Below are 23,893 nucleotides of genomic sequence, written 5' to 3'. Positions count from 1 at the left end.
GTTCATAATTCAAAATTAGCAAAAAATTTGTTTGTTAATGAACAGTCATTTTCTTGGTTTGATGACGTATTGTTCATGACCAAAAGAATTAATTCGAATAAAAAATTCAACCACCACTACCAACATTATTGCACCAACATACCATCAATCACTCTCATCTCGTACTATTTTTATTTACCTTGAATGTTTCTCTCTCTCTCTCTCTCTCTCTCCATAACGCCCTTCTCAATACACTCCCATCTAGGGATGGTAATTTCTACTCGATCTGTGGGTACCTGATCCGACCCGACTCTAATGGGTCGGATTTTACCCAGCCCGATGAAAAATAGGGTCGTTTAGGTTTTAAAAAAAAAAAAAAAAAAAAACCTGAAGCGGGTCCAGGTCGTGTCAGAATTTATGTAAAAACCCAGCCCGAACCCGGACCCGACCCGACCTGTTTACAACTAAAGTAAAATTACTAAAATACCTACCTATATATATATATATATATCACTAATGTTAAACCCTAACTCATTTCTCTGATATCTCTTATAGCTACAGCCGCCTCTCTTAGTGCTCTCACCTCACCCTCAATAACTCTGCCTCATTTTCTCTTAAGAACCCCACATCTCACCCAGTCTGGCAGTCGCAGTCACCTTCGCCTTCACTCTCATCACGTGGTGGTTGCCATTTGCCAGGGAGAAGCACGAAGGTTAGATCGGAGAGAGATGTACGAGATTTAGGCCGTGACAGGTAGAGAGGCCCACCGCCGATCATCGGAGATCTTGGTGGCCTGAGATAGAGAGAGGCCAAGTTGGAGTCTGAGATCGGAGATAAGACCCTTGGTGGACCGAGTTCTCCAATATTTTTTTTTGGGTTTTTTTTTTTTGGGTTCATGTCCTCTCTCAAATGTGAGTTTGTGTTTGTGATTTTGTGAATCTGTGTTTGAAAGGGAAACTCTTTTTTTTTTTTTTTTTTTTTTAATTGTATGGCACAACAATGGCGGACACAACGACGCCGTTGAGTTCTTCTTCAGGTCTCGTGGCATTCAACCTCTCTTCAGACAATATATGGTGGATTTTATGTGTATATGTCAAATACAAAGTACAAAAAAAAGATAATGCCAGAAATTTTTTCAATATTTCGTTATGCTTTTATATGTATATCTGCAAAATCTCATTACATAAACACAAACACAACACAACCATATTTTGTATGTGAACGCTGTTGAGTTCAAATTTTTTTTTTTTGGGTTGGGCTAAACAGGGCCTGTGGGGCCCGGCAGGGCGGGTTTGGGCTCTGGTAAAAAAACTCGTTTAATAATCGGGCCGGGTTCGGGTTGTAGATCTAGACTCGCGGGTCGGGTCCAGGTATGGAAAAACCCGGCCCGAGCCTGACCCGTTGCCATTCCTACTCCTATCATTCTCTCTTCCATCCTCTTCCATTCCAATCCAATCATTTTTTTTTGCTGAATAAGATATTGCATTAATAGAGAAAGGAAAGACACAAACAACACTAAACAAACAAACAAAACCACAAGGAAGGGATGGGACTCAACCAACTCCTCCCTCTACAAACTTAGAAACTACAGAGAAGGGTGAAGTTAGGGACGGAGCTAGAGCTTCAAGTTAAGGAGGGCAAAATTCTTCTAAGATTGAATCTCACAAAATGACTATTTTTCTTTTTCTTTTTTAAAGAACAAAAGGACTAATTATTATTACTAAATAAAGACAAATATAAGAATTTGGACAGTATACATAAGAAATTAATTATATATCAATTCATAATTTAGTTTTCAATCTATAAATTTATTAGCTTGTCACAACTAACGCATTTCCCTCAACAACCAATTAGCCAACCAAATGTTTTTATTAACTGTACAATTTTTTTTTTCTTTAACTTTACTTCCCTTTTTTTTTCTTTTTTTCTTTTTTTTTTTAATTTTTTTTTATAACTTTACTAAGTAACTTTTTAGTAATTACTTATTCTATCTATTCTCTTTATAAGTTATAATAGGTTACACTCACACACATTCAACACTTCACAGTTTTGCAACATGTTTCACAAAGAAAATTATTAAAAAAAGAAAAAGAAAAAAAAAAAAAAACAACAACAACAACAACAACACAGTCACAAACAGAGACACAAATAACATAAATGGGTATGTTACACACATTTTTTTTAAGGGCCAAGACTTAGGCATATATTTTTTTTAAAAATGGGCAAAGAGTTTGGAGATAGGGGGGCAGGTTTAAATTTTCTTGGGCCTAAATTTTAACTCAAGCCTATTCCATATATATAGCTGTTGGGTTTTTCAAAATCTTGGGGGGGGGGGGTGTGGGAATGGGCCCCCAATGCCAAACTGTAGCTTCGTCCCTGGGTGGAGTGCTAAACCTTTCCAAAAATAAGTCCATTGGGCAAGGGAATAAGCTACATTTGTATGCTGGAATGCTTGTTTTGTAATTATAGATTCCAATCCCATCATTTGTTATTATTATAGTGTAAAATGTATATAATTTTTTAATTCTTTAAAATAATATGATATGAAACAACCTTTTCAATCTAATATATATGATGGGCTTATTGAAAAATCAAATAGATGGCCCCATTGGCCAAAGTCATGGGTGGAGAGGTGGGGATGGATCGTTATTGGGTTGGGGTTTTGGTGCAATGATTGATAGAAATTATATGGTTACTGGCCATTTTTGTTTTCTTTGATAATAAGAACTAATCACAAATAATTTATCCTAAAGAAAGAACCAAATCATATATGTCACCTATAATGTCAATATCACCCCATCTCTAAAGCACATTCAAGTGTTTGTAATATTTTTCCTAATTAAAAAAAGTGTTTGTATTATCAAAAAACCACCTATGTTGTAAATTTTCTTGACCAAAATGTGTTTATTATAAAGTTAATTGGATATACTAATTAATTATTTTTTAAGTAGATTAATATTAACAAAAAAAGGTGAAATTACCATATTCTACAAAATAAAAGGCCTAGGTTCAAGTCTTACTACCAACAATCCTCCTTGGTGGGTGATCTATAAGTCTAATGTAAGTTTTTTCTGAGGCCCACGGCTTGCCTTGGCCCTATTATGGGGTAGCCCTCTCTCACCTAAACTTATTTTAACCAAAAAAAAAATCTAATATATATATATATATATATGTATGTATGTATGTATGTATGTATATGTAATAGAAGGGTGGTGTATGATAGAGCCAACATGATCCAAGCATAAATTAGACCATCTCCTCCTAGCCTTCAACAGTACTAGCTAAATCAAAGACCTTATCTTAAAAGGAAGACCTACTAAATTATAGGCATCAAACAAGCTAATGAAACTAAAACGACAGATTTGAACAAAATTGAGGATGGTACACTGGTATATTGATCATGACAAGTAGCTAGCTAAGAACAACATGCAAGATCAATTGGTCTAATGTTATGAACTCCAAATCAAGAAAAACCTTATTGATTCCCCTATTACGCTGAAGAGGTGTAGTACTGCCAATGTGGCTATAATCGTACATCAAATGCATGGCTACTAAATTATAGGTATCAAACAAGCTACTGAAACTAAAACAACAGATTTGAACAAAACTGAGAATGGTATACGACCCTAATCATTGCAGATGAAGAATGCTTGGTACATTGGTATATTGATCATGACAAGTAGCAAGCTAAGAATAACCTGCAAGATCAATTGGTCTAATTTTATGATCTCCAAATCAACAAAAATCTTTTTGACTCCTCTATTAAGCTGAAGATGTGTAGTAATGCTAACGCTACTATAATCGTAACCATGATGGTTGGCCTAATTGCTTGCTAATGGTGTCAATGAATCTAAAAAAGTATTGTGATAGATTGCGCCTCCGACCCCTTTTTTGGTGTTAGGCCAAATGCACGTGAATGGGTGGAGTAGTGTTATTGCCACTCAAAATGGAGGTTCAAAAAATTATATTTTTCCCTTTAGATTAAGGGTTTTACAATGGAGTCATCACTTATATAATTATTGGAATAAATAAGAAAACCAAAATTGAAAAATTTCTCATTTTATTGATTTGAGAAGAAATGTACATTTTAGTTATGTAATTGATCATACAAAATTACATAACTTTGGTTTTCTTATTTATTCCTTTTGATCCTTTGTTAGCCCTCATTCACTTGTTTTAGCCGCCCCACTTTCCTCTCCCTCTCTCTCTCACTCTCTTCTCCCACTCTCACTCACTCACTCTCCTCTCCTTTGACCACCATAGCCATACATCATCAACAACACAACCAAAAAGATTAACAATACCACAAACCCTCCCACGCTTCCTCCGATTATCTTTATTAGTTTCGTACACTTCAACGACGACGCCGTTTTGTTTGGAGACGAAGTAGGTGTACCAACTGAACCTTGACTCTAACAAAATAATTAGCAATATTTTTAATCTGTTCTCCGTACAGATTTACATTACCCGAAAACGACGATGTATTGAAACAAACCAGAGCTGGAGTTAATGGATCTCACTAAAGAGATTGTTATTTGCTAGTTTTCCTTCTGGGTTTGCAAAATTTCTGGGATTTGTTGGATTTTGGGTATGGGTTGGTTTGTTAGATCTTGGCATCCATATGGATGGCAAGAAAATAGCCGAGAAAATGTTGTAATTATTTTTATTTAATTTTTGGGTTCATTACATGTATATTTAATGATTTCTATGTTTGTGATTTTGGGATTTCTGTGTTTGTGATTTTGGGTTTGTGAATCGTGATTTTCTGGCTCTGTTTGGTTACTGAGAAAGTGTGAGAAAAAAGAGGAATCGTTAGAGTTTTGATAGATTGCATTTTTAGCATTAACTCTGAGATAGATCATAGATTCTTTAGCTCTGTTCGATTTTTTGCTTTTTGGAATAGTTTGATTGAGTAAAATTTCCTTGAGTTTGGAGTTAATTATTCGTTGCTTTGATTCAATTCTCATGTATTTTTTTTGGTTTTTAGTTTGATTTTTTTGGCTTTTGAATAATTTTAGTTACTAAACTGTGATTAGATTTTCGTTAGGGCTCTGTTTAGGCTTCAATTTTTTTTTTTTTTTTGGTTAGGCCACGATTTGGGTTGCGGATTGGGCCTAAATCGGGTGGCCTAAACGGGCTCATCGGGGCGGGTCTAGGCCCTAAAAAACATCCATTTAATAAACGGGCCGGGGTCCGGGCCGCGAGTTGGGTCCGGGTATGAAAACACCCTGTCCGAACCTGGCCCGTAACACACGTTGTCATTCCTACATTGAATAATTATTGTTTGCCTATCTAATTAACTAAGTGTGTGCAACTTTACCATAAAAAGTAATCCTAGCCAATCAAATTATGACATGTCATTAATCTCAAATTGATTATAATTATAACCAATTGGAATCAATTGTTCATAATCATATATAGTCAGACTCAATTTGTGATAATGTATCTCGGCCATTAAAACTTAATTTGATGATAAATTTCAATTTGATGGTTCAATTAGGGCTTATGACTAGTCGATTTGATCGTTACAACATCAAGATCATTTTGATGAAATGAAATTAAGGATCTAACGACCACAATTAAGATGTCTATTTCCAAGGTGACATTTCCCTTTTATCCTCTATGTGAGGTTAAATGCGGGTTGCAAAATGAGGTGTCAACAAGTACAAAGTAATTCTTCGGATCAACTAGATTCATTGCCCATCCCACCATGCTTTGAGTGTATCTCCACAACTTAGGGCCTCAGATATGCTGCAAGCATTCTTGGCTTTAAAAACATAGGCAAAGGGCTAGAACCATATGCTTTCAACCTGGAAAGATGAGGCCATGAAATTAGTATATATTAGCTTTGTATTGTGAAACATGGAACATCATAAGAATGCACTCTTTTGCTCTGCTTGACTTGTTGCATAAATTGTTTGTACACCCAACTTAATAAAATTATTATTATTATTATTATTAATTTTTTTTTTGTGTTTAATCCATAATCAGAGGGCTATTGAAGGTGCACAATGCATATATCTTGTTTTTATTATGTCGATATGCATTAATTTGTACTATTAGAAAAGAAAAAGGTAAAATAGATAAACTTGGTGGAATAAGGAATTTCCATGAAAGGGGCAAAGAGGAGGAATAATCACATAATAGAGTATTGGGAAGGAAATTGAAGCCCATAAAAGATACATACAATATCCCATTTGGACACCCAATTTTATCTTGCCATGCCCATATGAGAAAGGGCAATATTTGTAGAAAAATATATGAAACATGCCTTCAGACCACCTCTTTTGTTGAACAAGAACTACATCTAAGATAGTTGGAGTAACAACCAAGAAGGCCTTTCTATTTGGATTACAATAAAGTGATTTCCAGCCCCTGCATTGGATAGCCAAGCCAGTTACAACATCTTCGACCGGGCACCCATAAATCACTCCCTTATGCAAATTCATAATTACCATTTTCGAGATAAAATTTCTATAGAGAGAGAGAGAGAGAGGACCTTTTTCCCCCATTGAGTGTCTTTCCTATAGCTACATTCAGCAAGAAATTTTGAAACTTCCTCTAATTCATTAACAATTTTATCAGCATTCTTTTTAGCTTCTACATTCAATTCTCTTCAACAATCCTTAGAAAATATTTTACCATAAAGACTTTCTCTTCTATGGAGACATCCAGTGCCACAATATAAGGCTGCACCATATCCATCTACACCAACATGCTCAACCTTCATATTTAACCATGAATACTAGCATATTAGTTCACCAAATTGATCAAAGTAGGCTACTTTTCTTATAAACAAAGGTGTAGTCATAGATTACTCACGTTATTAGCTACCGAAATAGAACACGCATAAATATCATTCTTGGTAATATTGTCATAATTTTGTGGAAATTGAACAAAAGAGATCTCATGGCCTTTCTTTTCATCCAATAAAAAACATAGTTTTTCTCGTATTATGTCTGCATCATTTGCATACATGTCACAGTCCAAGTTGAGGATAAAGGGGGCATTACTTATCTCAGATGACACTCTTATCTACACATTTAAAAGAAAATGTCTTCAAAATACTAGAAAAAACAAAAGGAAACCATTTATATCATCACGAGGACATGGTCACAAATGCTCAGTTGATCATAATAGAAAATGTTTCAAACTAACAAATTTGTATGCTTTTTTTCATTTCATATAGCAACATTTTTATGTTGTTGAGAAATTAAAGAACATGATTTGAATGTAAAGTTCTTATCAGAGAATTTACAAACCATGTTGCAAATATTGAAAGTTTACCGGTGCATTCTTAGCTCTAGATTTGAAGTTGTGAGATCATTGGAGTCTTTTTTCTCGTGCCATATACACTAGCATTGGCAATCGTCCTCCATATATATCAACATCATTTTTGTCCCTTCCATCAATCATAATCTTAAAAAAAATAGTAATAATAAATAAAGTGAGTTTTTAAAAGGGTATATCATGAAAATTTTTGGGGAGAATACAAGAGTTTCCTTCACAATTGACTGGGGATCTTACTTTGTTACCTTGGAGTTTCATTTTGAAAATTCTTTGTTTTTTCACTTGTTTGTATAGTTTCTTTAAGAAACATAAAATATGTGATCAACCAATTTGTCATCAAGAAAAGTCAATTATTCTAGGTTAAGGATCATGCAATAAGTTAATTCACTTCATGTCTCCTGCAATGGTTTACGCCTAGGTACATTGTATATATCATGCTAGTGAATTGCAACACATTTTAAAATCTCCTCCAACTTATTAGATAATAATTCAAATCAAACATCCATCAGTATTATTATTTTTACATAAGATTAATTAAGTCATCCAAACAAGTTATGCGACCATTAAGAAGGTTTTTTGAATCATATGTATAGTGGGTTTGAAATTTTTGTTCTTTGAAATTATTTAAGGAAAAATTGATCAACCGTGAAGTTGACTATAATTTGTAGATGGCAGGTGCCATTTATGATTCAATATAAGGGAACTATTAGGCTCTGCTTGGGAGTTCATAAGGGAAGGGAATAGAATGGAATGGAATAGAATAGAATATATTTAAGTAAGGGAAACAAATGGAAAAGAATGGAATGAAATAACCTTGATTGGATGTTTTAAAATAATTGAATGGAAAGGAATGAAAATGAATGGAATGTTCATAAAAAAAAAAAAAAATGAATGGAATGTAAGTAATCTTGTTTGAGAGTAGCATGGAAGGAAAGAAATGGAATCATTTTATGATAATATTATTATTAAACTCCTATTTTAAAATAAAGGGTTGAATATATAAGGATATTTGGGAGTTTTAATAAAAAAATCATTAAATCTAATTTCATTCCCTCCGATTCCTCCCAATTTCGAGAGAAATGAAAATTTGAGGTTTTAAGAGAATAGAGAGGAATGAGTGTTCCCTCCTACCCATTCTATTCCCTCTCACTTAAAGTCCCAAACAAGGGAATAAACTTTTCATTCCTTCCATTAAAACTCACAAATAAGGGAATGAAAGAATATTCTAAAATGATTCTTTTAATTCCTTTTCATTCTATTCCATTCCCTCCTCCCAAGCGAGGCCTTAGGGTAATGTCATTTTTTACCTTTTAATTCGATCACCCTAGCCTAACTAAACCCGCCATGAAGTTACCTTGATAGCCAACCATTCTTGGGCATATCTGATGTCATGAATGTCAATTTGTTGGGAGAAGTAGGCACCTAGTGATCTTGAATGGACATTAAGGTTGATATTGAACAGAATCAGTAGGCTGTACAACTCGACTTCGATGGGTTGAAGGTGGTAGCGAAGGCTTGAAAAAGAACACAATATCAAAGAAGGAGACCGGGGTGGACCAGTCTAAGACCCTCCGATGACTAAGTTAGTATCTTCTCACAAATGAAGTTCCAACTGTATTGAAGTAATGTCAAAATGCTCTCATACCTTTGTTTGATTCAGACTGGTCCTTATATAGGGAACCTAGGAGTAGTTATTTTGCTTAATAACTTCCCCAAGATTTGTGGAAGTCCGAAATTCTGGAAATAACTTCCTCAACAGCTCTAGAAGTTGCAACCGTTAATGGAAGTTATTTACATAGGAGAAATTAGTGGCAATGAACAGGGGTTGATTAACCACTTCAGAATTTGTCAAGTGTTATACAATCGTCCATGTGCTTTACTCATGGACGACTCATTGTATATAGACTTCTGTTGTATAGTTGTCCATGGGCTTTGCACATGGATGACTTGTCTAGACGATCTGTGGTCATTTGGCTAATTAATGCTCATGGACGACATCTTTAGACGAACCAGAGATGGTCTGGTCATTTGGCTAATTGGTGATCATGGACGATTCCTTTGGACGAACTAGAGATGGTAGGTGGTTTTTTGCTCTCTCATTAGTTGCCCCATTTCCACCTTTTATTGGCCCTTTATGTCGTCTTCGTCCTGAAGGTATGTCTTTTTTTATTTTATTCTATCTTTCTAAACATATTTTCTTCTAACTTTCAGTCATCTAACCTCCATTTTCTTTTTATTAATGCAGCTGTTATTCGTCCACGCCTAGACAAACTTCACTTGGATCGAATTGACCAAGTGTGCGCCTTCCCTGGGAGAACTTTCCACGATCTAGTCACTCTTAGTTGTTTAGCTAAGTGAAGGCTTGGCCCAAAACCTACTGTTGAGAATCTAGGACACGAAGAAACCATTCGTCGAAGTAAGTATTGTCCATCTTTTCTTCTTTTCCTTTTTTTTAACTGATTTTCCTCGTCTTAGGAATAATTACAATGAGGGAGAACAAGGAAAAAACAGTAACTAGTGGGGACGAGAATGTAACTGCACCACCTATCGTCCAGAAACCTTCTGTCCAGATAGGGAAGAGAAAATCTAAATCAATATCCAGCACCGTGGATCTAGACGATCTTCCAAGTCGTCGAGGTTCTAAGAAACAAACGCCTGGCAAAACTTCTCTCCCCAAGGTTCCCAAATTCACAACTCTGACGATTAATTTGGATGAGCCTTAGGTGGATGTGGAACTTGTCCAGATAATTCATCCCGTCCAGACTGACCCTACTCCCCCTCCAGCCAAGACTTCTCGCAAGTCTCATTCGTTTAAGCCATCTGATTGTCCTTCAAACCTGGTGTTGGACGAGGGTTATGCATGAAGGACGTTCAAAGGAATCATCACTGATAATGAAATTAATGAATGTTATAAGATGTCAGCGAAGGAATTTGAACGTTCCGATATCCATGACCTCTTTAAGGTATGAGTTTTATTTGTCTTTGTGTGTTTTCAATAAGTTTTTTAGAGATGAAATTTCTAACTTTCCTTCGTCCATGCATAGGCAATGTCAAAGTTCTACACAACGACGTGCCAGGCCAAGGAACTTGCTGAGGAGGCAAAGACAGCGAAAGATAAGGCTAAGGAGCTAAACAATGAAATTTTGTTAAAGAAGGGGGAGGTGATTAGGCTGACTGATGACTTCAATCGTCTGCTAGCAAGTGAAATGAAGTTAAAGGACGAGGTGGAAGAGCTCAAAGCAGATGGTGTCGAGAAGGAAACTCGTATTGCTTACTTGGAGGGAGAAGTTTCAGGATTTGCCTCGTCCTTGGAGAAAGTATGTGAGGAAGCAATTTTAGCCTTCAAAAAGTTTGACGAGTACAAGAATCGTTGAGACAGTCACTATGCTGCTGGGTATGAGGACTTCTGTGCTGATGCCAAGGAAGCTTTTCCTGATTTAAACTTTGACTCCTTCAAGCTTCCCCTTGCTACAGAAAGCTCCTTGCTGCAGACGAGTTCTGAAGATGTCAACATTATGGACGATGCCAACAATGAAGTTACTCAGGACGAGCCCAAGTGATTTTATTTTCCTTTAAGAAAATTTATGCTTTAACTTTGTTGGAGATGCCGTTGTTTTGGGCTTTATTCCTTTTAAAATTTATTTAGGTACAATTCTCTCGTCCAAGTTTATGGACGAGCTTTTATGAACATTTACTCATTACTTTCAAGGATTTTTGGACGGTGGTCGTCTACCCTTAGAATTTATGAATGAATGAATGTTTTTTATTTTCATTGTTTCTATCATATTTGAACATGTTTAAGGATTTATGGACATACTTTATTAGTATCGTCCATGCCATTAGGAAAACATTTTATCTCGGCTTGGGCTTATGGACGAAGTTCTTTCATCACAAAGCCGGAGTAAAAATGAACCCTTAAAACGCATCTCTAATTCGTCTATGAACATCGTCTTTTGGCTAGCTCAATCATTTATTCAAACTAGGGGCGATTATTTATTCGCCCTTAACGAGAGTTTCCAACGAATTCTCGCCCATGCGCTAGATTATTTAGCCGTTTAGGCTTGTCTATGGACTATGTTTCTTCATACACAATATTCGTTCATGGTTTAGACGATCATATCTTAGGTTTTATCTCGCCTTGAACTTGGACGGATATAACTAAGGTTTTATCTCGCCTTGAGCTTTAGATGGAGATACCTTAGGTTTTATCCTGTCTTGAGCTTAGACGGACATACCTTAGGTTTTATCCTGTCTTGAGCTTAGACGGACATACCTTGGTTTTATTTTTCTTGCTTTATCCTTATTTGAAGGAAAACATATAGATGGTACATCCTAGCGTCCAAGGATTTTATTCATCTTTGGCTATTTTGCCTTTTGTAGATTATTCTAAATGACATCACAAAAATGAAGGATTCCTATACAATCATACATATACTTGAAAAATACATCACATATTTGGAAATCCATACTATGTAGTCATTCGTCCACAAGCATGGCACATGCTTAAGAGCTAGTGCTTTCAGGGAATTAAAAATACTTAATACAATCATAGATTCGTCCATGAGTAACACAAAATACTTTTAAACCTAAAACACAATAGTAGTATTAAGCAAACACAGGAAAATAACACTTCATACTTCAAATCGTCCATGGTGTTCATCCTGCAGCAATGTTCGTCCATGATTACCCTTTATTGATAGTACATTCTTAGGTGTTCAACATTCCAAGGGTGTTCCAGCTTTCTTCCATCCGGGGCTTCCAGGTAGTTGGATCTTTACCTTTTGCAATTGATAACCCTGTAAGGTCCTTCCTAATTTGGTTCTAATTTCCCGTGGGTGGGGTTTTTGGTGGCCAAAGAAACCTTCTTCAGGACGAGATCCCCAATGTTGAAGTGCCTAGGTTTTACCATGGCATCGTGCTGCTTTGCCATGAGATTTTTGTACCTTGCTGCTCTTTGCTTTGCGTTCATCCTTACCTCGTCTATAAAATCAAGGTTAAGATGAATCTGTTCTTTGTTTTCTTCATCTTGATACTTCATCACCCTATGGCTAGCCATGTACACTTCAGCAGGTATGACTGCTTCACTCCCATAAGCTAGTTTAAAAGGAGTTTCCTCGTGGGGGTCCTTGCCGTTGTTCTGTAAGCCCACAAAACACCTGGTAATTCATCTGGCCATACTCCTTTTGCCCTTTCAAGCCGAGTCTTGATGATTTTCAACAATGATCGATTTGCCACTTCTGCTTGTCCATTGGCCTGTGGGTGGGAGGGTGAAGAATAATGATTCGTGATTCCCAGTTGCTCGCAAAATTTCCTGAAGGGTGTGTTATCGAACTGTTGTCCATTGTCAGATGCTAGCACCTTAGGTATTTCAAATTTGCACACAATACTTTTCCAGACAAAGTTTTTGACATTCTGTTGTGTAATTTTTGCCAAGGGTTCAGCTTCCACCCACTTAGTGAAATAATCTATTCCTACCACAAAAAACTTCATTTGTCTAGTTCTAGTAGGGAAGGGGCCAAATATATCCAAACCCCACTGTGCAAAAGGCCAAAGGACCATCATTGGGGTAAGGTATTCTGATGGCTATCTAGGAATATTACTGAAACGTTGACATTGATCACATACCCTAACATATGCCTTAGCATCAACTTGGATGGTTGGCCAATAGTACCCTGCACGGATGACCTTATGGACGAGTGATCTGGCTCCTGAATGGTTACCACACGCTCCTTCATGAACTTCTCTCAGCATGTAATTCGCCTCGTCTAGGGCTAAACACCTTAGGTATGGTTGTGAAAAACCTCTTTTATATAGCACTTCGTCCATAAGGATGTATCTGGCTGATTTAATTCTAAGCTTCCTGGCTTCGTCCTTCCCTTCTAGAAGCCTTCCGTCCTTCAGGTATGATATTATTGGGGTTATCCAATTCTCCTCACCTTCTATCTACAACATTTTTGGGAGGTCTATGCTTGACATGTATTATATTTCATCATTGTCCATCACTTCATTAGCAGAGGCTTCCTTCGCCAAAATATCTGCTTCTATGTTCTCTTCCCTCGGGATTTGAACGAAATTAGCTTCTTTGAATTTCTTCACAAGGCGTACCACTTTCTTTAAATATCTTCTCATTCTATCTTCCTTGGCTTCATATGTCCCATTTACTTGGCCTATGACCAACTGTGAGTCTCCTAGGACAAGTATTGAGCCCGTTTCTATAGATTTAGCCAACTCCAACCCTTTAAGAAGGGCTTCATACTTCATTTTATTGTTAGTTGTTTGGTACTGCAAACGAACCTTGTACTTCAATTTATCCCCTTCTGGTGACTGCAAAACAACTCCTATACCTCTTACATGCAGTGTAAACGATCCATCTACATGGACGACCCACTTGTTATTGTCTTTTTTTCCACCTAAGTCCTCATAACTTGGAGTGAATTCTGCAATAAAATTTGCCAGGGCTTGAGCCTTTACTACAGTTCTTAGTTGGTACCGAATGTCAAATTCACTAAGCTTGACTGCCCATTGAATTAGTTATCTTGCAACTTCTAGTTTGTTCATTGCCTTCCTAAGTGGATGATTTGTCATGACATTGATGGCATGAACTTGGAAGTAATGTCTTAACTTCTTAGAAGCTATTATTAGCGCAAAATCTAACTTTTCTATTAGTGGGTACCTTCCTTCTACTCCTCTCAATGCTCGGCTAATGTAGTACACAGGCTTTTGCACATTTTCCTCCTCCCTGATCAACGTTGAACTCACAGCATGTGGGGATACTGCTAAGTAGAGATATAGTTCCTCTCCTAGCATGGACGGACTTAACAATGGAGCTATGGTAAGATAGTGCTTTAGGTCCTGGAAGGCCTTTTGACACTCCTCCGTCCATTCAAATGCCTTCCTGAGAATTTTGAAAAAGGGCAAACACTTGTCAGTGGCTTTTGAAACAAACTTGTTTAGAGCTGCAACTCGTCCGGTTAGGGATTGGACTTCCTTGATGTTCTTCGGTGGTTCCATATTCAATATGGCTTGGATCTTGTCTGGATTCACCTCAATTCCTCTCTCTAAAACCATGAATCCTAAAAACTTTCTTGATAATACCCCAAATGCACATTTACTTGGGTTCAGTTTCATCTTGTATCGCCTAAGTGTTTCAAAGGTTTCTTGAAGATCATCCAAGTGGCTTCCCTCGTCTAAGCTCTTCACAAGCATGTCATCCACGTACACCTCCACATTCCGTCCTATCTATGGACGGAACATATGATTCACCAACTTTTGGTAAGTTGCCCCTACGTTCTTTAAACTGAAGGGCATCACTTTGTAACAAAACAAACCTTGACTAGTAATAAACGATGTCTTTTCTTGGTCAGCCTCGTCCATTTTTATCTGATTATATCCTAAGAAGGCACCCATGAAGCTCAACAACTGATGGCTAGCTGTAGAATCCACCAATTGATTAATGCGTGGTAAAGGATAACTATCCTTAGGGTAAGCCTTGTTCAAGTCAGTGAAGTCTACGCACATCCTCCACTTGCCATTTGCCTTATTCACCATCACTACATTTGCTAACCAATCCGGGTAATAGACTTCCCGAATGAATTGTGTTACAGTCAGTTTCTAAACCTCTTCCTTGATAGCCTTGTCTCTTTTAGGAGCAAACACCCTCTTCTTTTGTCGAACAGGCTTAGAAGAGGGGAACACATTTAATTGATGAGTAATTACACTTGGATCAATACCAAGCATGTCGTCATGACTCTATACAAAAACATCGGTATTCTTCCTTAGAAATTGGACGAGGTCTTCTTTTGCCTTCCCCTTCATACTTTTTCCAATTTTGGTGAACTTCTCAGGATCATTTCCTTGTAACAAAACATCTTCCAATACTTCAGTCAGTTCTACAACAATTCTTCTTTCTTCTATACTCATAGTCTGCATCTGCTCGTCCACAGCCAACATGGCTAGATAACACTCTCTGGCTGCTAACTAATCTCCTTGTGCTTGTCCAATCTTGCACTCTGTAGGGAATTTGACTGATAGATGATAGATAGATGTTACTGCGTTCTAACTGTTTAAGGTTAGTCTTCCAATGATAGCATTGTATGAGGATGAATAATCCACCACAAGGAAATTCACTTCCTTAGTTATCTGTTGCGGGTATGACCCCACCACTATAGGCAATGTAATGGTGCCTACGGGCTGCACTTTTATTCCTCCGAATCCTATTAGTGGTGAACATGCTGGACGAAGTTGATCTCATCTAGGCCTCATCTGCTAGAAGGCAGGATAGTACAATATATCCACCGAGCTTCCATTATCCACCAACACCCTCTTGGTTGTATAATCTGCGATGAGTAGAGTAATGACAATTGCATCGTCATGTGGATGATGGATCCTCTCAACTTCTTCGTCCGTGAAAGAGATGGTTGGCTCGTTTGTCTCCTTCGTCCTTGGGGATCGTCCAAAGAGTTAGACGTTTTACACCGCTTTGAGATGCGCCTTCTTTGCTTTGGAAGATTGTCCTGTTGGAGTCCCACCAATGATAACCCTTATTTCTCCGAGAGGGGGTTGTGATGACTCTTCCATCTTTGCTTTCAATTTTTCATCTTTATGATCTCTTCCAACGAAGTGCCTCAACTTTCCTTGTCTAATGAGATTCTCAATCTGCTGCTTCAAGTCATAAAATTGTCCATGTCATGCCCATGATCTCTATGGAAGTGACAATATTTATTCTTATTGCGCTTGTTAGAATCTCCTTTCATCTTTTCTGGCCACTTCAAGGAAGGATCATCTTTGATTTGCATAAGCACCTGATCGAGTGGGGCATTTAAGGGTGTGTAGTTCTGATTCCTTGCTGATGGGTCTGCCTTCCTGTTATCTCTGTCTCAATCCTTCTTATCTTCCGTTCGTCCCTTTATGGATGAGGCCCTTGTTTGGAGTGACACATGGGGTTGACTTCATTTCTCTCAGCTTTCTTCCTCTTCTTAGCTATAATTGCGTCTTCTACATTCATAAAGTTTTGGGCTGAATGGACGAGTTCAGCCATGGACTGGGGCTCTTTTTCATACAACTTATGAATGAATAAGTCCGAGTTAACCCTATTATGGAAGACTGCCAATAGTAGCTTGTTGTCCACCTCGTCTACTGTCAGGGCTTCCCTATTGAAGCGTGTGATAAAGGAACGTAGGCTTTCATTCTCTCTTTACTCTATAGTTAACAAGCTGGACGAGGAACGCTTGTGTCTCTGTCCCCTAATGAAATTATTAACAAATAATTTGCTTAGCTCCTCGAAAGAACTTACTAAATTCGGGGGTATTTTGCTGAACCACACTCGCGCTGGTCCCTTAAGGGTGGTAGGGAAGGCTCTGCACATAATCTCGTATGGAACCCCTTGGAGATGCATTGTAGTCTTGAAAGTAGTGATATGATCGAAAGGATCACACGCTCCATCATATGAATCCAAGGAAGGCATTTTGAACTTTGGGGGCAAGGGATGACCATTGATGGAAGCTGTAAAAGGGGAATCTGTTCGGTGAACCAAATCCTCTATGGGATTTGCCCTTCTCATGTTCTCCTTCATTTCGTCCATAACCTTCCTCATCTGATCCATCTTATTCTCCAAGTGTGGCACCCTTCTTGAAGCGGTGCCCCTTGATTGATTCTCGGGCTTAACACTTCCCCCTCTATCTTCTTGACTCTGGGCTTGTTCTTCAGCATATCCTTCACGACGCTGCCTTTCTATCTCCCTAGTCAACTCTTGGTTCTGACAAGTTAACTTCGCCATGGCGGCTGCCATAGAATGTATATGTTGGATGGAAGGCAGTTGCGTGATAGGCACTGATTGGCGATCTCGGTTGTGATGGCTAGAAGCATCCCTACTCTTTTGGTGGCCTGGGCTAGTAGCCCTTGATCTAATCCGAACCATGCAGCCTTTTGTCAAAGAAAGATAAACTGTTGAGCTTGAAGTTTCCTCTTTCCCATAGACGGCGCCAACTGATATTGAACGAAATCAGTAGGCTATACAACTCGGTTTCGATGGGCTGAAGGTGGTAGCGAAGGCCTGAAAAAGAACACAATATCAAAGAAGGAGACCAAGGTGGACCGGTCTAAGACCTTCCGATGACTAAATTAGTATCTTCTCACAAATGGAGTTCCAACTGTATTGGAGTAATGTCAGCATGCTCTCATACCTTTGTTTGATTCAGACCGGTCCTTATATAGGGAACCTAGGAGCAGTTATTTGGCTTAATATCTTCCCCAAGATTTGTGGAAGTCCGGAATTCCGAAAATAACATCCTCAACGGCTTTAGAAGTTGCAACTGTTAATGGAGCGGTCTAAGACCCTCTGATGACTAAGTTAGTATCTTCTCACAAATGGAGTTCCAATTGTATTGGAGTAATGTCAGAATGCTCTCATACCTTTGTTTGATTCAGATCGGTCCTTATATAGGAAACCTTGGAGCAGTTATTTGGCTTAATAACTTCCCCAAGATTTGTGAAAGTCCGAAATTCCAGAAATAACTTCCTCAATGGCTCTAGAAGTTGCAACCGTTAATGGAAGTTATTTACATAGGAGAAATTGGTGGCGATGAACACGGGTTGATTAACCACTCTAGAATTTGTCAAGTGTTATACAGTCGTCCATATGCTTTACTCATGGACGACTCCTTGTATATAGACTTCTGTTGTATAGTCGTCCATGGGCTTTGCACATGGATGACTTGTCCAAACGGTCTGTGGTCATTTGGCTAATTAATGCTCACGGACGACATCTTTAGACGAACTAGAGATGGTCTGGTCATTTGGCTAATTGGTGATCATGGACGATTCCTCTGGACGAACCAAAGATGGTAGGTGGTTTTTTGCTCTCTCATCAAAGGTTATGTTTGGTAATAGTTTTTGTTTCCTATTTTTGTTTCCTATTTTCAAAAACTTGTTTTTGGGAATATAATGAAAAAACAATTTTCTTGTATTTTTGAAATCAAAATTAGGTTTGGTTAGTTGAAATTAAAAATATAGTTTTTTGAAAAAAAAAACTAAAATATATTATTACTAGGATTTGAACTCTAATGCTAACTCATTAAATGAGATATATTTATTAAATTAAATGCATGTTTTCATTAACTTTTAACAATTAGAAACTGAAAACATCTTTTTGCATGTTTTCAGTTTCCTTTACAAATTGAGTTTTGAAAACAGTGTTTGTTTTCTGTCCATTTTGGATTGCCAAATAAGTTTTTTAGTCTTAAAAATAATTTTTTTTTTTGAAAACAGAAAATAAAGGGAAAAAACAGTTACCAAACATACCCTAAACTTTTTACAAAATGGTATCTAATGCTTAGAAAAATTAGAGGCCTCTATGAGAGCGGATTTAGATTCGGTGCAATACCCTAAGTATTGCATCGAGTGCAATTACTCTAATCCCTCTCATATAAATTTTTACCATTTTTAACTTTTAACTATAACTTTTTAACATCTTTTAACTATTTTTCAACTTTTTGTATTTATGGTTGAAATTGAAAGTTGTTTTTTTTCAACTTTCAATCTCAACCATCTATTACTATTGCATCAGATGCAACTGATCTCAACCCTATGAGAGCATAGAATGTCAACTTTGACCCCCCGTCATCGGAAAGATAAACACTTAACTTTTCACGTGGACAACTGTATGACATGACTGATAGGACAGTGTTGATCACCATAGTTGGTGGCTCCATCTTAAGGTCTCCTGTGCACACGAAAATATCAACACTTTGGTAACTTGTTTTTGTACCTGTAAAATGTAAAGAAAGTATAAATTAAGGGGAAAAAAAATGAAACTAAATTTTTTGATTTTACCCCCCAAAAAAAAATTGTTGCAGGAAATTGATGGAGGAATTTGATCTAACCACATATTAGATTATTAGTCCACCATAAACAATGGTCCTTTTTTTTCTCCCCTTCGCATCTATAAGAATCCAATATGCAATTCCTACTCTGTTGGGATAAAATTCATTAATTTGAGTCATTTGACAATATGTGATTCCTAAAGAATACAAATAACAAATGATTCCATATATAGTGTCCTGCGGGTAGTGGTCATACCATGGCCTCCCAAACTAAGTAAAAGGACAAATTTTTTTGGGGAGAAATCTTCTCTAATTTATTATATAACGACTTATAAATTTATATGCATATGTTATTTAAACAAGTGATATTACTAATTAAATAGGTCTTGTAACTAAAATTATACGTTGATAATTTTATCAATCGTCTTTTAGTGGATTGGAGGAATTTTCCTCTAAATCATTTGAAAGTAAACTATTTCCTCCTCAAATTCTATTTAGATTTAAGGATTTAAAATTAATAGATTTGATAAATAATTATTATATAAATTACTTGATATAAATTTTAACAAAAAAATATAAGATTTGAGGGTTGTACTTCAACAAAAACAATACTTGCGTAATGAATTCGAAATATCATCTTGGACGAGAACATTTCAAATTCACGTATTAATTCCATTCATGAATTTCGTGTATAGAAAAAATTTGTATAGGATTCTGTTGATCCTGCTCCATTGGGCTATTGGAGTTTATGAGCATATATGAGACAAACTAAGTAGCATTCATGCTAGAATATGGGCTATCGAAAAGACAAGTGACAGTTCTTTGAAATGAAATTCTATTGGTTATAATTGAATATTGCATAGCTATTCATTAATTGCTAGAATTAATAGCTTTAAATTCTTTTTTTCCACTGGACTTGTAATAACTAATACTAAGTCCAAGTGGCACCTCCCCACTTTATCAAAAAAAGTGTACCTCTCCATGTAATAGATGCTTTGGGTCTGGAATGTTGAGCAGTACGTGGAAGCTGCATATCTAGTGTAGTAATAGACTAATTTCTAACCATTTCAAAAAAAAAAAAAAAAAATCAACTATTTATTTTCCCTAAATTTTTACTTTGTGTGTGTGTGTGTGTGTGTTTTTTTTTTCATGTAAACCTTTTCAAAAATGATTCGTATACAATATTTTAATAATACTTTTACAATAGATCCTAAGGGTCATTATTTACTGATTATAATTTAAATCTACTATTTAAATTAAATTTTTTTTTCTAAATCAGTTATAATAAAAATAGCTATTTAGAATTTGTTGTGAAAGTTTTATAAAAATATTGTGAATATAGTACTTTTCAAAATTTTTAGTACATTTGAAAACACAAATGCATCATAAGAAGAGAATTTCCAGCCAATATTTTATTTATAGAAAATATTTTGCATTGTACACAAAAAAAAGAAAAAAAGAAAAAAAAAAAGACGAAGAAGAAATATTTAGTCATTTCGAAAATCACCTAACATGGGGCTGGTTCCTCGAGATCCCAAGCTGAATCTTTATCTGTAATTCCCCTTTTTTTTTTTTTTTTTTTTTTTTCGCAATTCTTATGCTACATGTTCGACAATGATGTCTACAAAAACAATATAATACTGTCCTTCTCAGCCAAAAAAAATATATATATATATATATATATAAAGTACTGTCCAAATATAGCGGCCCGATGGATAGTGGGCTCCAATGGTGACTAGTGAAAGTTGTGGACATTGAACCTAATCCAAATTTTTAGGTGGGTTCTGTCCATTTTGCGTAAATAGACCCAAGTCTACAAGTTTGTTTTTGTGCAACAAGTAGGAAAGGAGATTTCAATTCCGATTTTATCTATGAAAAGAAGAAGTAAAAGGGTTTTCATTTCTATGGAAGCGAAGTCTATGTTACGAACTAAACCCATGTGTGAGAGAGGAGAAAATATAGACCTAAGAGTTTATAATAAAACAAGAGGTGCACTGTTTGAATAAGAGAAAGTCAAATGGACAATTTTTCGTAATTCCATTACTTGAGAAACGGTCTAATCAATTATCAAAGTAACAATAAAGGGAAATTGACTTGGTTCATAATTCAAAATTAGCAAAAAAATTGTTTGCTAATAATCAGTATACGTGCAAGTTTAGATTTTGGAGATTATCTTATAAAGATCTCTAAAACCTTAACAGTACATTTAGACATCATCTTTGTCAAAAGTGGCATCTTTGCGTTTGTTAAAAAAATGAAGAACGTGAGTAAAGTTGTAAGAGAAATATACACATGTTTTTTTAATGTGGAAACCCTCTATGTTGGGAGAGGGAGAAAACTGTAGGCACAAGCAAGTCAAATATTCCACTATTTTTTGAAAATGATTACAATGGAAGTATTGTGTTACAATAGAGAAAGAGATAAAGAAGAGGTGGGAAGAGAGCTTTACCTAAGTGTCAAAAAATATCTGGTGTCTATCCTCTTGTCATTGAGTCCTTTATCCTTCTTTAATAATGGTGGAAATGGGCACACGTCACTTTCCTAATGGGTAAGGTGTTGTCTTCCTATTGGAGAAGAACAAAGTAGAGTTTTGACAAAATAAGACCACATGCATTTGGTGCTTCTTTGACAAGTGTGCTTGTGCTTGTATTACATGCAATAATGCTTCCTAAGAGCATTCGCATCAGTTCGTGTATTTTACACGCCCATTTTTACACTAAAAACCTACTTTTTCTATTTTACACATTCACTTTTACAAATCACCGACATCAATTCATCTATTTTATCACCACTTTTATTTAAATAATCAATTTTCTCCATTTTTTTATTATTTCCTCAACTAACCTTATTATAATAGGCGTGCACTCTTTCTCTCTCAGCTCATTTTTTTCTCAACCCATTTTTTCTGATTTTGCTCTCTCTCTCTCTCTCTCTCTCAGCCCATCTCCCTACCCATAACCCATCTCAAACCCATTTTTGAATCAGCTCTACCTCTCGGTCCATACCGCTTCGCAGCTTCGATCCACAGCTCCCACGAGCTCCGATCCGCAGCTCCACACCACCACTCCACTCCGCAGCTCCGATCCAAGCTCCCACGAGCTCCGCTGCGCAGCTCCGATCTAAGCTCCCATGAGCTCCGATCCAAAGCTCCGCTCCGCAGCTTCGATCCAAGCTCCCACGAGCTCCGATCCGCAACTCCGCACCACCACTCCGCTCCGCAGCTTCGATCCAAGCTCCCACGAGCTCCGATCCAAAGCTCCGCTCCGCAGCTCCGATCCAAGCTCCCACGAGCTCCGATCCAAGCACGCTGATCGGTTTGGATTTTGTCTGTGGGTTATTTTGTGGTGTCTGTGGGTTATTTTGTTGGTTTTGTGGTGTCTGTGGGTTATTTTGTTGTTGATTTTGTGGTGGTTGATTTTTGATTTTGTCTGTGGGAGTGTGTATCGGAGGAAGAAGATGATGAGGGGTTGGTTGAGCAGATGGAGAAGAGAGAGAAAAAAAGGAGCGAAATTAGAAATATTAAAATAATCTATACATGAGCTACAGTAACCGTGTATATATACACGGTTACTGTAGAAACAGGGAGGAGAGATTATTGAAAAAACTTGCTACAAAGGAGAAAAAAAAAGTTCGAAAAAAAAAAAAAAAAAGAGGATGAAAAACAAAGTATTAGTGAGTTTTAGAGACAAAATAGTATTTTATCTTTTACCTGTTGAATCACCTGCAGCCACGGCTATGCTCATGTGTAAAGTAAAAGTATAATTAAACACTTAAGAAATAAAAGGACAATGGAAAAAAAAAAAAACAATTTCTTCCAATATATTAGCCTCTAAGAATGTGCTTAGGGGCTTTTTTTTTTTTTTTTTTTTTTTGTAAAGGTTCAATAATTTGCAACAATTATAATTTAGAATTACTATATTTTTAGTAAAGATTTTTTTTTTTTTTTGTGTGTTTCTTTTACACAATTTGATACTTATCTAATTCCATAGTTTATGTTCTAAGTTCAATTTGTCTTTTACAGTAATAGTAATTTAAAAAAAAAAAAAAAACTTCATACTATTGTGATTAAAGAAAATCAATGAGTAAGCTTTAACCCACAAAACATATTAAAAAAAAGGATAATCATAAGAAATAAAGAAATGAAGAAGACCCAAAGTCCAAATAATTAGAAGGCTGTTGATTTCTTTATAAAAAAGAAAAAAGAAAAGAGCAATGTACATTGATATACCTGTTGAATTTGAACAATTAGAACTGCACATTAGTTTTTGTAAGTAAAGTTTTCTCTTTTTTGGATTTTGAATTAGAAAAGATGATGATAGGTAGAGAAAAAGAACATAGAATTGAGAGGAATTGAATAATAAATAAAGTGAAGAAGTTAAGTAACTAATGTGACAGTTCTTGTAGGCAATGTTTAACATGAGAGTTAGAGATTATTTTTAGCATGTTATCCTTAAGTTTTATCTCTACATTTTAGTATATTTTTCTTCAAAATCAAAACAAAGAGATTTGAGGGGAAAAAAAATCAAACGTGAGATGAGATTAAGGAGCAAGGGAAATTGGGTATTAAAAAAAANCCGTGTATATATACACGGTTACTGTAGCTCATGGAAATTTTTAGAAGAATTTACACAGTTTTACACAATCTGATGTGGGAGGTTTTTTGGCCAAAATGTGTAAAATGAGGAAGATTTTGTATTATACATGATTATCCATATGCTGATGTGAATGCTCTAAAGGTCATTAAATAGCCTATGGCCCATAGCCCGACCTAGAAACCTAGCAACCCATCGGGCTAATGGGTAGCT

The 23,893-nt window shown here is 36.4% G+C and overlaps 1 pseudogene; it reads right to left on the bottom strand.

The window, feature by feature from the left end:
* Nucleotides 1-5,609: 5,609 nt before the first annotated feature.
* On the bottom strand, nucleotides 5,610-22,831 carry LOC111994123 (cellulose synthase-like protein E6; annotated as a pseudogene).
* Nucleotides 22,832-23,893: the final 1,062 nt, after the last annotated feature.

The sequence above is a fragment of the Quercus suber genome, unplaced genomic scaffold (genome assembly GCF_002906115.3).
Source record: "Quercus suber isolate HL8 unplaced genomic scaffold, Cork oak 2.0 scaffold_4, whole genome shotgun sequence".
Lineage (NCBI taxonomy): Eukaryota > Viridiplantae > Streptophyta > Magnoliopsida > Fagales > Fagaceae > Quercus > Quercus suber.
This window is presented reverse-complemented; position numbering and strand designations above follow the sequence as displayed.